The sequence below is a fragment of the Oncorhynchus masou genome, unplaced genomic scaffold (genome assembly GCF_036934945.1).
Source record: "Oncorhynchus masou masou isolate Uvic2021 unplaced genomic scaffold, UVic_Omas_1.1 unplaced_scaffold_2718, whole genome shotgun sequence".
Lineage (NCBI taxonomy): Eukaryota > Metazoa > Chordata > Actinopteri > Salmoniformes > Salmonidae > Oncorhynchus > Oncorhynchus masou.
The window spans coordinates 21262-34610 of NW_027009152.1; the positions used below are offsets into that span (position 1 = coordinate 21262).

General features: G+C 48.8%; 1 protein-coding gene across 1 annotated transcript in view; it reads left to right on the forward strand.

The window, feature by feature from the left end:
- The window catches only part of LOC135533845 (serine/arginine repetitive matrix protein 2-like), a 40389-nt gene that overhangs the window by 18962 nt on the left and 8078 nt on the right, over positions 1 to 13349 (forward strand). The window contains exons 4-6 of the mRNA XM_064961057.1: positions 3803 to 3841; positions 6983 to 7112; positions 9443 to 9606. The gene's annotated coding sequence lies outside the window, so the exon portion shown is untranslated. The remainder of the gene's footprint in view (positions 1 to 3802; positions 3842 to 6982; positions 7113 to 9442; positions 9607 to 13349) is intronic.

The following is a 13349-nucleotide window of genomic DNA, read 5'->3' on the forward strand; positions in this document are numbered from 1 at the left end:
GAGGTCTCAGTCAGGGCCCAGCTGTAACAGAGAGTCTCAGTCAGGGCCCAGCTGTAACAGAGGTCTCAGTCAGGGCCCAGCTGTAACAGAGGTCTCAGTCAGGGCCCAGCTGTAACAGAGGTCTCAGTCAGGGCCCAGCTGTAACAGAGGTCTCAGTCAGGGCCCAGCTGTAACAGAGGTCTCAGTCAGGGCCCAGCTGTAACAGAGGTCTCAGTCAGGGCCCAGCTGTAACAGAGGTCTCAGTCAGGGCCCAGCTGTAACAGAGGTTCAGTCAGGGCCCAGCTGTAACAGAGGCCTCAGTCAGGGCCCAGCTGTAACAGAGGTCTGTCAGGCCCAGCTGTAACAGAGGTCTCCAGGGCCCAGCTGTAACAGAGGTCAGTCAGGGCCCAGCTGTAACAGATGGTCTCAGTCAGGGCCCAGCTGTAACAGAGGTCTCAGTCAGGGCCCAGCTGTAACAGAGGTCTCAGTCAGGGCCCAGCTGTAACAGAGGTCTCAGTCAGGGCCCAGCTGTAACAGAGGTCTCAGTCAGGGCCCAGCTGTAACAGAGGTCTCAGTCAGGGCCCAGCTGTAACAGAGGTCTCAGTCAGGGCCCAGCTGTAACAGAGGTCTCAGTCAGGGCCCAGTTGTAACAGGGTCTGTCAGGGCCCAGCTGAGAGGTCAGTCAGGGCCTCCCAGCTGTAACAGAGGTCTCAGTCAGGGCCCAGCTGTAACAGAGGTCTCAGTCAGGGCCCAGCTGTAACAGAGGTCTCAGTCAGGGCCCAGCTGTAACAGAGGTCTCAGTCAGGGGGCCCAGCTGTAACAGAGGTCTCAGTCAGGGCCCAGCTGTAACAGAGGTCTCAGTCAGGGCCCAGCTGTAACAGAGGTCTCAGTCAGGGCCCAGCTGTAACAGAGGTCTCAGTCAGGGCCCAGCTGTAACAGAGGTCTCAGTCAGGGCCCAGCTGTAACAGAGGTCTCAGTCAGGGCCCAGCTGTAACAGAGGTCTCAGTCAGGGCCCAGCTGTAACAGAGGTCTCAGTCAGGGCCCAGCTGTAACAGAGGTCAGGGCCCAGCTGTAACAGAGTCTCAGTCAGGGCCCAGCTGTAACAGAGGTCTGTCAGGGCCCAGCTGTAACAGAGGTCTCAGTCAGGGCCCAGCTGTAACAGAGGTCTGTCAGGGCCCAGCTGTAACAGAGGTCTCAGTCAGGGCCCAGCTGTAACAGAGGTCTCAGTCAGGGCCCAGCTGTAACAGAGGTCTCAGTCAGGGCCCAGCTGTAACAGAGGTCTCAGTCAGGGCCCAGCTGTAACAGAGGTCTCAGTCAGGGCCCAGCTGTAACAGAGGTCTGTCAGGGCCCAGCTGTAACAGATGTCTCAGTCAGGGCCCAGCTGTAACAGAGAGGTCTCAGTCAGGGCCCAGCTGTAACAGAGGTCTGTCAGGGCCTAGCTGTAACAGAGGTCTCAGTCAGGGCCCAGCTGTAACAGAGGTCTGTCAGGGCCCAGCTGTAACAGAGGCCAGTCAGGGCCCAGCTGTAACAGAGGTCTCAGTCAGGGCCCAGCTGTAACAGAGGTCTCAGTCAGGGCCCAGCTGTAACAGAGGTCTGTCAGGGCCCAGTCAGAGGTCCCAGCTGTAACAGAGGTCTGTCAGGGCCCAGCTGTAACAGAGGTCTCAGTCAGGGCCCAGCTGTAACAGAGGTCTCAGTCAGGGCCCAGCTGTAACAGAGGTCAGGGCCCAGCTGTAACAGAGGTCTCAGTCAGGGCCCAGCTGTAACAGAGGTCTCAGTCAGGGCCCAGCTGTAACAGAGGTCTCAGTCAGGGCCCAGCTGTAACAGATGTCTCAGTCAGCCCAGCTGTAACAGATGTCTCAGTCAGGGCCCAGCTGTAACAGAGGTCTCAGTCAGGGCCCAGCTGTAACAGAGGTCCAGTCAGGCCCAGCTGTAACAGAGGTCTCAGTCAGGGCCCAGCTGTAACAGAGGTCTCAGTCAGGGCCCAGCTGTAACAGATGTCTCAGTCAGGGCCCAGCTGTAACAGAGGTCTCAGTCAGGGCCCAGCTGTAACAGAGGTCAGAGCTGTAACAGAGGTCAGTCAGGGCCCAGCTGTAACAGAGGGGTCTCAGTCAGGGCCCAGCTGTAACAGAGAGTGTCTCAGGCCCAGCTGTAACAGATGTCTCAGTCAGGGCCCAGCTGTAACAGAGGTCTCAGTGTAACAGAGGCCCAGCTGTAACAGAGGTCTCAGTCAGGGCCCAGCTGTAACAGAGTCTCAGTCAGGGCCCAGCTGTAACAGAGGTCTCAGTCAGGCCCAGCTGTAACAGAGGTCTCAGTCAGGGCCCAGCTGTAACAGAGGTCTGTCAGGGCCCAGCTGTAACAGAGGTCTCAGTCAGGGCCCAGCTGTAACAGAGGTCTCAGTCAGGGCCCAGCTGTAACAGAGGTCTCAGTCAGGGCCCAGCTGTAACAGAGGTCTCAGTCAGGGCCCAGCTGTAACAGAGGTCTCAGTCAGGGCCCAGCTGTAACAGAGGTCTGTCAGGGCCCAGCTGTAACAGAGGTCTCAGTCAGGGCCCAGCTGTAACAGAGGTCTCAGTCAGGGCCCAGCTGTAACAGAGGTCTCAGTCAGGGCCCAGCTGTAACAGAGGTTCTCAGTCAGGGCCCAGCTGTAACAGAGGTCTCAGTCAGGGCCCAGCTGTAACAGAGGTCTCAGTCAGGGCCCAGCTGTAACAGAGGTCTCAGTCAGGGCCCAGCTGTAACAGAGGTCTCAGTCAGGGCCCAGCTGTAACAGAGGTCTCAGTCAGGGCCCAGCTGTAACAGAGGTCTCAGTCAGGCTGTAACAGAGGTCCAGCTGTGTAACAGAGGTCTCAACAGAGGTCAGGGCCCAGCTGTAACAGAGGTCTCAGTCAGGGCCCAGCTGTAACAGAGGTCTCAAATAGTCAGGGCCCAGCTGTAACAGAGGTCTCAGTCAGGGCCCAGCTGTAACAGAGGTCTCAGTCAGGGCCCAGCTGTAACAGAGGTCTCAGTCAGGGCCCAGCTGTAACAGAGGTCTCAGTCAGGGCCCAGCTGTAACAGAGGTCTCAGTCAGGGCCCAGCTGTAACAGAGGTCTGTCAGGGCCCAGCTGTAACAGAGGTCTCAGTCAGGGCCCAGCTGTAACAGAGTCTCAGTCAGGGCCCAGCTGTAACAGAGGTCTCAGTCAGGGCCCAGCTGTAACAGATGGCCCCAGCTGTAACAGAGGTCTCAGTCAGGGCCCAGCTGTAACAGAGGTCTCAGTCAGGGCCCAGCTGTAACAGAGGTCTCAGTCAGGGCCCAGCTGTAACAGAGGTCTCAGTGTAACAGGGTCTGTCAGGGCAGCTGTAACAGAGGTCTCAGTCAGGGCCCAGCTGTAACAGAGGTCTCAGTCAGGGCCCAGCTGTAACAGAGGTCTCAGTCAGGGCCCAGCTGTAACAGAGGGGCCCAGCTCAGGGCCAGCTGTAACAGAGGTCTGTCAGGGCCCAGCTGTAACAGAGGTCTCAGTCAGGGCCCAGCTGTAACAGAGGCTCAGTCAGGGCTGTAACAGAGGTCTCAGTCAGGGCCAGCTGTAACAGAGGTCTGTCAGGGCCCAGCTGTAACAGGGTCTGTCAGGGCCCAGCTGTAACAGAGGTCTCAGTCAGGGCCCAGCTGTAACAGAGGTCTCAGTCAGGGCCCAGCTGTAACAGAGGTCTCAGTCAGGGCCAGCTGTAACAGAGGTCTGTCAGGGCCCAGCTGTAACAGATGTAACAGATGTCTCAGTCTGTGTTCCTTGTTGAAGTAAAGGTAAAATAATAAATACACTCAAGTCATCATTGCTGTTTATTCTTTCTATTGCAGGAGAATGTCTACACAACGCTGAAGGGCCTCACCACTTCGGTAAGTTAACACGTTTAACTAGGTTAATTCAGAAGTTTAGTGCCTCGTGTTGAGGCAAGTGTAGTGGAAGTATTGACTGTCGTAGGGCTGGGAATAGTGACTTAATAGACATTAATGAACCCTTTATAACCTGTTAATGAACCCTTTATAGCCTGTTAATGAACCCTTTATAACCTGTTAATAAACCCTTTATAGCCTGTTAATGAACCCTTTATAACCTGTTAATGAACCCTTTATAGCCTGTTAATGAACCCTTTATAGCAGGTTAATGAACCCTTTATAGCCTGTTAATGAACCCTTTATAACCTGTTAATGAACCCTTTATAGCAGGTTAATGAACCCTTTATAACCTGTTAATGAACCCTTTATAACATGTTAATGAACCCTTTATAACCTGTTAATGAACCCTTTATAGCAGGTTAATGAACCCTTTATAGCCTGTTAATGAAACCTTTATAGCCTGTTAATGAACCCTTTATAACCTGTTAATGAACCCTTTATAGCCTGTTAATGAAACCTTTATAGCCTGTTAATGAACCCTTTATAGCAGGTTAATGAACCCTTTATAGCCTGTTAATGAACCCTTTATAGCAGGTTAATGAACCCTTTATAGCCTGTTAATGAACCCTTTATAGCAGGTTAATGAACCCTTTATAGCAGGTTAATGAACCCTTTATAGCAGGTTAATGAACCCTTTATAACCTGTTAATGAACCCTTTATAACCTGTTAATGAACCCTTTATAGCAGGTTAATGAACCCTTTATAGCAGGTTAATGAACCCTTTATAGCAGGTTAATGAACCCTTTATAACCTGTTAATGAACCCTTTATAACCTGTTAATGAACCCTTTATTACCTGTTAATGAACCCTTTATAACCTGTTAATGAACCCTTTATTACCTGTTAATGAACCCTTTATTACCTGTTAATGAACCCTTTATTACCTGTTAATGAACCCTTTATTACCTTTTAATGAACCCTTTATAACCTGTTAATGAACCCTTTATAACCTGTTAATGAACCCTTTATAACCTGTTAATGAACCCTTTATAGCAGTTTAATGAACCCCTTTATAACCTGTTAATGAACCCTTTATAGCCTGTTAATGAACCCTTTATAACCTGTTAATGAACCCTTTATAACCTGTTAATGAACCCTTTATAGCAGGTTAATGAACCCTTTATAACCTGTTAATGAATCCTTTATAACCTGTTAATGAACCCTTTATAGCAGGTTAATGAACCCTTTATAACCTGTTAATGAACCCTTTATAACCTGTTAATGAACCCTTTATAGCAGGTTAATGAACCCTTTATAGCCTGTTAATGAAACCTTTATAGCCTGTTAATGAACCCTTTATAACCTGTTAATGAACCCTTTATAGCCTGTTAATGAACCCTTTATAGCCTGTTAATGAACCCATATATAACCTGTTAATGAATCCTTTATAACCTGTTAATGAACCCTTTATAGCAGGTTAATGAACCCTTTATAGCCTGTTAATGAACCCTTTATAGCCTGTTAATGAACCCTTTATAACCTGTTAATGAACCCTTTATAACCTGTTAATGAACCCTTTTATAGCCTGTTAATGAACCCTTTATAGCCTGTTAATGAACCCTTTATAACCTGTTAATGAACCCTTTATAACCTGTTAATGAACCCTTTATAACCTGTTAATGAACCCTTTATAACCTGTTAATGAACCCTTTATAGCCTGTTAATGAACCCTTTATAACCTGTTAATGAACCCTTTATAACCTGTTAATGAACCCTTTATAGCAGGTTAATGAACCTTTATAACCTGTTAATGAACCCTTTATAACCTGTTAATGAACCCTTTATAGCAGGTTAATGAACCCTTTATAGCAGGTTAATGAACCCTTTATAACCTGTTAATGAACCCTTTATAACCTGTTAATGAACCCTTTATAACCTGTTAATGAACCCTTTATAGCAGGTTAATGAACCCTTTATAGCAGGTTACTGAACCCTTTATAACCTGTTAATGAACCCTTTATAACCTGTTAATGAACCCTTTATAACCTGTTAATGAACCCTTTATAGCAGGTTAATGAACCCTTTATAGCCTGTTAATGAACCCTTTATAACCTGTTAATGAACCCTTTATAGCCTGTTAATGAACCCTTTATAGCCTGTTAATGAACCCTTTATAACCTGTTAATGAACCCTTTATAACCTGTTAATGAACCCTTTATAGCCTGTTAATGAACCCTTTATAGCGGTTAATGAACCCTTTATAACCTGTTAATGAACCCTTTATAACCTGTTAATGAACCCTTTATAGCAGGTTAATGAACCCTTTATAACCTGTTAATGAACCCTTTATAACCTGTTAATGAACCCTTTATAACCTGTTAATGAACCCTTTATAACCTGTTAATGAACCCTTTATAGCAGGTTAATGAACCCTTTATAGCCTGTTAATGAACCCTTTATAACCTGTTAATGAACCCTTTATAACCTGTTAATGAACCCTTTATAGCCTGTTAATGAACCCTTTATAACCTGTTAATGAACCCTTTATAACCTGTTAATGAACCCTTTATAGCCTGTTAATGAACCCTTTATAGCCGGTTAATGAACCCTTTATAACCTGTTAATGAACCCTTTATAACCTGTTAATGAACCCTTTATAACCTGTTAATGAACCCTTTATAACCTGTTAATGAACCCTTTATAGCAGGTTAATGAACCCTTTATAGCCTGTTAATGAACCCTTTATAACCTGTTAATGAACCCTTTATAGCCTGTTAATGAACCCTTTATAGCCTGTTAATGAACCCTTTATAACCTGTTAATGAACCCTTTATAACCTGTTAATGAACCCTTTATAGCCTGTTAATGAACCCTTTATAGCCGGTTAATGAACCCTTTATAACCTGTTAATGAACCCTTTATAACCTGTTAATGAACCCTTTATAGCAGGTTAATGAACCCTTTATAACCTGTTAATGAACCCTTTATAACCTGTTAATGAACCCTTTATAACCTGTTAATGAACCCTTTATAACCTGTTAATGAACCCTTTATAGCAGGTTAATGAACCCTTTATAGCCTGTTAATGAACCCTTTATAGCCTGTTAATGAACCCTTTATAACCACTCTGCTTCTCAACAGGACACGACATTGAAGGAACGCCTTCTGATCGTCCAGTAACGTCCCCACGGGAACTACGGCAACCCGAGAGGTTCACGACCTCGTCAAACGCTTCGGATCCTACCTCGATTCTCTATCTCTGATCAACAGGGTACCACAGACACACACACACACACACACACACACACACAGACATGTTAAGGCCATGCACTACAATCTAATAATAGGGTAACATGTGTTGCCTTTAATCATATCGCAATTAACTTTACCAATTTGAATGTAGACACACACATCACAAACAATTTTTGGGGAATTATTGTGTTAAACAGGCAAATGAGGCAGATGTTTTGATTTGCTTCAAATCAATTTTTCCCGGACCCTGAATGAAGTCAGGCTAAATTTTTGGTTTTATTTAGTTAGACACTCCGGGACCAGATTTATATAGATCAGATTAAGACACTCCGGGACCAGACTTGTATTGATCAGATTAAGACACTCCGGGACCAGACTTGTATTGATCAGATTAAGACGCTCTGGGACCAGACTTGTATTGATCAGATTAAGCCACTCCGGGACCAGACTTGTATTGATCAGATTAAGCCACTCCGGGACCAGACTTGTATTGATCAGATTAAGACACTCCGGGACCAGACTTGTATTGATCAGATTAAGACACTCCGGGACCAGACTTGTATTGATCAGATTAAGACACTCCGGGACCAGACTTGTATTGATCAGATTAAGCCACTCTGGGACCAGACTTGTATACATCAGATTAAGGTGCTCCGCTCTTGAAGGACAAGTACAACAGTCAGGTGTTTTCAGGTATTGAAGGAGAAGGACAACAGTCAGGTGTTTTCAGGTCTTGAAGGAGAAGGACAACAGTCAGGTGTTTTCAGGTCTTGAAGGAGAAGGACAACAGTCAGGTGTTTTCAGGTCTTGAAGGAGAAGGACAACAGTCAGGTGTTTTCAGGTCTTGAAGGAGAAGGACAACAGTCAGGTGTTTTCAGGTCTTGAAGGAGAAGGACAACAGTCAGGTGTTTTCAGGTCTTGAAGGAGAAGGACAACAGTCAGGTGTTTTCAGGTCTTGAAGGAGAAGGACAACAGTCAGGTGTTTTCAGGTCTTGAAGGAGAAGGACAACAGTCAGGTGTTTTCAGGTCTTGAAGGAGAAGGACAACAGTCAGGTGTTTTCAGGTCTTGAAGGAGAAGGACAACAGTCAGGTGTTTTCAGGTATTGAAGGAGAAGGACAACAGTCAGGTGTTTTCAGGTATTGAAGGAGAAGGACAACAGTCAGGTGTTTTTAGGTCTTGAAGGAGAAGGACAACAGTCAGGTGTTTTCAGGTATTGAAGGAGAAGGACAACAGTCAGGTGTTTTTAGGTATTGAAGGAGAAGGACAACAGTCAGGTGTTTTCAGGTATTGAAGGAGAAGGACAACAGTCAGGTGTTTTTAGGTCTTGAAGGAGAAGGACAACAGTCAGGTGTTTTCAGGTCTTGAAGGAGAAGGACAACAGTCAGGTGTTTTTCGGTCTTGAAGGAGAAGGACAACAGTCAGGTGTTTTCAGGTCTTGAAGGAGAAGGACAACAGTCAGGTGTTTTTAGGTCTTGAAGGAGAAGGACAACAGTCAGGTGTTTTTCGGTCTTGAAGGAGAAGGACAACAGTCAGGTGTTTTCAGGTCTTGAAGGAGAAGGACAACAGTCAGGTGTTTTCAGGTCTTGAAGGAGAAGGACAACGGTCAGGTGTTTTTCGGTCTTGAAGGAGAAGGACAACAGTCAGGTGTTTTTCGGTCTTGAAGGACAACAGTCAGGTGTTTTCAGGTCTTGAAGGAGAAGGACAACAGTCAGGTGTTTTCAGGTCTTGAAGGAGAAGGACAACAGTCAGGTGTTTTTCGGCCTTGAAGGAGAAGGACAACAGTCAGGTGTTTTCAGGTCTTGAAGGAGAAGGACAACAGTCAGGTGTTTTCAGGTCTTGAAGGAGAAGGACAACAGTCAGGTGTTTTCAGGTCTTGAAGGAGAAGGACAACAGTCAGGTGTTTTCAGGTCTTGAAGGAGAAGGACAACAGTCAGGTGTTTTCAGGTCTTGAAGGAGAAGGACAACAGTCAGGTGTTTTTCGGTCTTGAAGGAGAAGGACAACAGTCAGGTGTTTTCAGGTCTTGAAGGAGAAGGACAACAGTCAGGTGTTTTCAGGTCTTGAAGGAGAAGGACAACAGTCAGGTGTTTTCAGGTCTTGAAGGAGAAGGACAACAGTCAGGTGTTTTTAGGTCTTGAAGGAGAAGGACAACAGTCAGGTGTTTTCAGGTCTTGAAGGAGAAGGACAACAGTCAGGTGTTTTCAGGTCTTGAAGGAGAAGGACAACAGTCAGGTGTTTTCAGGTCTTGAAGGAGAAGGACAACAGTCAGGTGTTTTCAAGTCTTGGTTTTTCACACACCTGTGGTACAAACTCTCATCCGTATACCTCCCTCTTGTCCTCTCTCTCCTAGATTTATTTTGAGATGGAGTCGTCCTCGATAGCGATGGCGGTATGTCTCCATTTCCAGAAGTTCCCCTGTGCAGTTCAGAACAAGCCTCTGAAGTTCAACATGCTGGTCAAGGTTAAACATCCGGCTCAGCCGCAGCTCCCAGCCAAGAAGACACCTGTCACCAGGTAAGTGGCTACCTCAACCCTTCATTACCTGTCTGTCTGTCAATACATTACTGTGTGCATGAAAGCTATTTTATACATAAGGCTCTTTCTATAGTGTGACAACGTTTTTAAAATGAAATAAAAGTTCAAAACATGAAGGCAAATCAATTGAATTGACATTACAGTAGCGTTGACTGAAAAGCTCAGGTTACTTCAATTCATTTTTGCTGGACGGAGCTCATTAGAATAATACCTAGCATGCTTTGCAACTGCACATTTTTTTGAAACATTTGGATTCTTTCTGTGAATTAAAGGGCCAAGGTGTGACATCAGGATCCACATTTCCAAATGGTTTCATTTAAATGTGATTTTCTTGCAGCTTTTTTCTCCTTTTTTCCCCCTATTTTTATATATATTTGGCAGTTTTCACGTTCGTGATTATATTTTAACTTGGGAAAACAAACGATCAAGACATACACGGACTGCAATCTTACATCCAGGAATCTTGACTTAAAAGGATACTTTTAGGATGTTGACAATGTGGCTCTTTGTCTACTTCCCCAGAGTCTGATGAACTCATAGATACCGTTTTTACGAGTCTGCGTGCAGTTTAAAGGAAGTTACTAACTAGCGGTAACACAATGACTTCCAGTCTAACTTCCTTCATACTGGACCATTAAAATAGAGGTGTCGTATTAGTGTGTAGGCGACAGACAGAGGTTGGCGGTACGGACTGAAGAAAATTCCCCTCACTCTTGTGGGGGTTCGTAGAGCAAAACGGAGAGCATTGTGAGTCTCACATCTTTCCATGGTGGTTTTTTTGAAAGGCCAAACCGTTCGGAAGCTACAGATGTTTTGGTGAGAATACCGATTTTCGGGAGGTGTCGTAGTCTGGCAAACACCGTAGCTCACACACTTTCACAGCAGGTGTGGAAGGCCGACAATGGTGAATGTGGTGGATTGAGACACAACAATGACAGATATTTAGAGTCTGCTTGGTTGGTTGCTGTCTCTCGTCTCTCCTCCCTGTTCCCTGTCACTCACTCACACTCAGTAGCCTACACACACAGCACGACCCCTGCTAGAGCGTCTCCTCTCACACACAGCACGACCCCTGCTAGAGCGTCTCCTCTCACACACAGCACGACCCCTGCTAGAGCGTCTCCTCCCTCTACCTCCTCTCTCACACACATCACGACCCCTGCTAGAACATCTCCTCTCTCACACATCACGACCCCCTGCTAGAACATCTCCTCTCTCACATCACGACCCCTGCTAGAGCGTCTCCTCTCACACACAGCACGACCCCTGCTAGAGCGTCTCCTCCCTCTACCTCCTCTCTCACAAACAGCACGACCCCCGCTAGAGCATCTCCTCTCTCACACATCACGACCCCTGCTAGAGCTTCTCCTCCCTCTACCTCCTCTCTCACACACATCACGACCCCTGCTAGAGCATCTCCTCTCTCACACAGCACGACCCTGCTAGAGCGTCTCCTCCCTCTACCTCCTCTCACACACATCACGACCCCTGCTAGAGCGTCTCCACTCTCACACAGCACGACCCCTGTTAGAGCGTCTCCTCTCTCACACACATCACAACCCCTGCTAGCGTCTCCTCTCTACCTCCTCTCTCTCACACATCACTACCCCTGCTAGAGCGTTATCTCTCTCTACCTCCTCTCTCACACACAGCACGACCCCTGCTAGAGCGTCTCCTCCCTCTACCTCCTCTCTCACAAACAGCACGACCCCCGCTAGAGCATCTCCTCTCTCACACAGCACGACCCTTGCTAGAGCGTCTCCTCCCTCTACCTCCTCTCACACACATCACGACCCCTGCTAGAGCGTCTCCACTCTCACACAGCACGACCCCTGTTAGAGCGTCTCCTCTCTCACACACATCACAACCCCTGCTAGCGTCTCCTCTCTCTACCTCCTCTCTCTCACACATCACTACCCCTGCTAGAGCGTTATCTCTCTCTACCTCCTCTCTCACACACAGCACGACCCTGCTAGAGCGTCTCCTCTCTCTACCTCCTCTCTCACACACAGCACAACCCCTGCTAGAGCGTCTCCTCTCTCACACACATCACGACCCCCGCTAGCGTCTCCCTCTCTCACATCACGACCCCCGCTAGCGTCTCCTCTCTCACACATCACGACCCCGCTAGAGCGTCTCCTCCCTCTACCTCCTCTCTCACACACCACGACCCCCGCTAGAGCGTCTCCTCCCTCTACTTCCTCTCACACACACCACGACCCCCGCTAGAGCATCTCCTCTCTCACACAGCACGACCCCTGCTAGAGCGTCTCCTCTCTCACACACATCACAACCCCTGCTAGAGTGTCTCCTCTCTCACACAGCATGACCCCTGCTAGAGTGTCTCCTCTCTCACACATCACGACCCCCGCTAGAGCGTCTCCTCTCTCACACAGCACAACCCCTGCTAGAGTGCCTCCTCTCTCACACATCACGACCCCCGCTAGAGCGTCTCCTCTCTCACACATCACGACCCCCGCTAGAGTGTCTCCTCTCTCACACACCACGACCCCGCTAGAGCGTCTCCTCTCTCACACAGCACGACCCCGCTAGAGCGTCTCCTCTCTCACACATCACGACCCCCGCTAGAGCGTCTCCTCTCTCACACAGCACGACCCCGCTAGAGCGTCTCCTCTCTCACACAGCACGACCCCTGCTAGAGCGTCTCCTCTCTCACACAGCACGACCCCCGCTAGAGCGTCTCCTCTCTCACACATCACGACCCCCGCTAGAGCGTCTCCTCTCTCACACAGCACGACCCCCGCTAGAGCGTCTCCTCTCTCACACAGCACGACCCCTGCTAGAGCGTCTCCTCTCTCACACAGCACGACCCCCGCTAGAGCGTCTCCTCTCTCACACATCACGACCCCCGCTAGAGCGTCTCCTCTCTCACACAGCACGACCCCCGCTAGAGCGTCTCCTCTCTCACACAGCACGACCCCCGCTAGAGCGTCTCCTCTCTCACACATCACGACCCCCGCTAGAGCGTCTCCTCTCTCACACAGCACGACCCCCGCTAGAGCGTCTCCTCTCTCACACAGCACGACCCCGCTAGAGCGTCTCCTCTCTCACACAGCACGACCCCTGCTAGAGCGTCTCCTCTCTCACACAGCACGACCCCCGCTAGAGCGTCTCCTCTCTCACACATCACGACCCCCGCTAGAGCGTCTCCTCTCTCACACAGCACGACCCCCGTTAGAGCGTCTCCTCTCTCACACATCACGACCCCCGCTAGAGCGTCTCCTCTCTCACACATCACGACCCCCGCTAGAGCGTCTCCTCTCTCACACGGCACGACCCCTGTTAGAGCGTCTCCTCTCTCACACGGCACGACCCCTGTTAGAGCGTCTCCTCTCTCACACATCACGACCCCCGCTAGAGCGTCTCCTCTCTCACACAGCACGACCCCCGCTAGAGCGTCTCCTCTCTCACACAGCACGACCCCTGCTAGAGCGTCTCCTCTCTCACACAGCACGACCCCGCTAGAGCGTCTCCTCTCACACATCACGACCCCCGCTAGAGCGTCTCCTCTCTCACACAGCACGACCCCCGCTAGAGCGTCTCCTCTCTCACACAGCACGACCCCCGCTAGAGCGTCTCCTCTCTCACACATCACGACCCCCGCTAGAGCGTCTCCTCTCTCACACAGCACGACCCCCGTTAGAGCGTCTCCTCTCTCACACAGCACGACCCCAGCTAGAGCGTCTCCTCTCTCACACATC